Source organism: Orycteropus afer, unplaced genomic scaffold, assembly GCF_000298275.1.
Source record: "Orycteropus afer afer isolate SDZICR_OR568_19922 unplaced genomic scaffold, OryAfe1.0 scaffold00039, whole genome shotgun sequence".
NCBI classification, from domain to species: Eukaryota; Metazoa; Chordata; class Mammalia; order Tubulidentata; family Orycteropodidae; genus Orycteropus; species Orycteropus afer.
The window spans coordinates 10,221,808-10,224,342 of record NW_006921626.1 but is presented as its reverse complement, the minus strand read 5'-3'; positions in this window follow the sequence as shown (position 1 = coordinate 10,224,342).

The window sequence follows — 2,535 nt, the reverse complement described above, 5'->3', positions numbered from 1 at the left end:
AAAAAAAAAAAAAGATAAACAGGTTTATAGGTAGTGTAAACAGTTAATAAGCTCAGGAGTTAACTGAAAGGTAGAGATTCAAGTTTACCCAGAGATGCCTCAGAAGAAAGGCCTGGAGATCTGCTTCTGAAAAATCAACTATTAAAAACCCTGTGGAACGCAATTCAGTTCTGGCACACATAGGATTGCCATGAGTCAGAATTGAGTTAATGACAACTGATTCTTTGTTTCTAGATTCCAGGAAGTTTAGCATGCATTAGCCATGAGAAGCTGTTTATTTACCCCTAGAAGTACATTTCTTATGATTATGATTATTGATTGAAAACTTTTAAGACATACAAAGAAAATTACAAAACACTATTAAAAATACCAAAAGAAACCTACATAAATGGAAGACAATACCATGCTCATGGATAAGAAGGCTTAACATCAGGAAAATGTCAATACTCCCCAAAGCAATCTACAGATAGAGTGCAGTCCCAGTCCAGATTCCATCATCTTTCTTTAAGAGATAGAAAAACATCACCAACTTTTTTGGTTGTTTTTTTTTTTTTAATTATGATTTGGGTGAAACCTAATCACCAACTTTATATGGAAAGTAAAGAAACCCCATATAAGTAAAGCACTACTAAAGAAGAACAAAGTAGGGGCATACTCTCCGATCTCAAAATCTACTATACAGCCACAGTAGTTAAAACAATCTGGTACTGGTACAATGAAACATAGACCAATGGAGCAGAATTGAGAACCCAGAAGTAAATCCACCTGCCTATGGGTTGGGCAATCTACTTCCATAGTGATACTGCCTCAGAAACCCAAGGAGGGGTCGCTATGAGTCGTGGCCGACTCGACGGCACATAACAACATGGACAGCTGATATTTGACAAATGACCAAAAGCTCATTAAATGGGGAAAAGATAGTTTCTTTAATAAACAGTGCTAGCAAAACTGGATAGCCATTTGCATAAAAATGAAACAGGACCCGTATCTCACACCATATACAAAAGCAAACTCAAATTGGATCAAAAAATTGAATGTAAAACCTAAAACCATAAAGACCATAAAAGAAAAAATAGGAACAAATGTAGGGGCCCTATGTCAGTGCCTAAATACATTATCAAATATAACTAAAATCACACTAACACTGAAGACAAAAATGGATGACTAGAATCTTCTAAAAATTAGACACTTAATGCACATCACAAGATTTCACCCAAAGAATACAAAGAAAACCACAGACTGGAGGGGAAAAAAAAAAAAAATTGGCAACGACCTATTGGACAAGGGGCTAATCTCTAAAATGTATAGAAAATGTCAACACCGTAACAACAAAAAGACAAACAATCCTGCACCACAACACTATTAACAATAGCCAAAAGATGGGAACAACCTAGATGTCCATCAACTGAAGAATGGATAATGAAACTATGGGACATAAACAGAATGGAATACTATGCATCCCTAAAGAATAACCTAGAATCTGCAAAACACCACATAACTTGGATGAACTTGGAAGACATTACACTGAGTGAAATAAGTCAATCACAGAAGGATGAATATTGTATTAGTCCATTATTTTAAAAAGTCAAGGAAAGGTTTATATATGGAAGGAAATTTTCTTTCTTGGTTACCAGGGGTGGGAGGGAAGGGGATGGAACCTACTTCTAGATAGGTAGAAACAAGTATTGATGTGGGCAAAGAGAAGGGCAATGTACCAGATGTGAGTGATCAACACAGTGGCATTGAAGAAGAGGAAGACATAGAGGGGTACATGGAAGGTACAGACGACAAAGATGAACCTTTTTGCACATACAGTACTGCGTTGTCAATGAAGGCAAACATGGCTATATGGATGGATGGATGGGTGCACAGGCTGAACTATTAGATATGTCCATGCAGGGTGGAGTGTACCCAAGACCATGTATAGGATTGGCAGACAATATTTCTATAAGTGTATTGGTATGTTCTGTAAGAATTTCCAGGTGTATAGTAGAGCTGACAAGGAACAAGGTTGTAGCTACTTCTTGGCCACAGCCAGCTACCCGGAACAAGTGAGTAGTTGAGCCTGTGGGCTCGAGGCATAGTCACAGGGAACATCAAGCTCAACTGGCATAACATACTACACAAAACATTGTTCTACTTCTTACTTTGGCGAGTAGCGACTGGGATCTTAGAAGCTTGCAAGCAGCCATCTAGATGCAACAATGGGTCTCTCCTTGTCCAGACCAAAGAAGAATGAAGAAAACCAAAGATGCATGGCAAGAATTAGCCCTAGTGACTGGTACACCATGTAATCTGCAACCTACATGACTATGAGACCAGAAGAACTAGATGGTGCCTGGCTACCACTGTCAACCACTTGGAGGGATATCTACGTAGGAGATCCTGGATAGAGAAGAAGAACAATGTGGAACAAAACTCAAAATCATTTGAGGGAAAAAAAAAAAGGGACCAGGTTGCTGTTCTGATAGGAGCCTGATGGAACCACTGAGTATGGCCCCTAGCTGCTCTTCAGGTCTGGAATTGAACCAACTC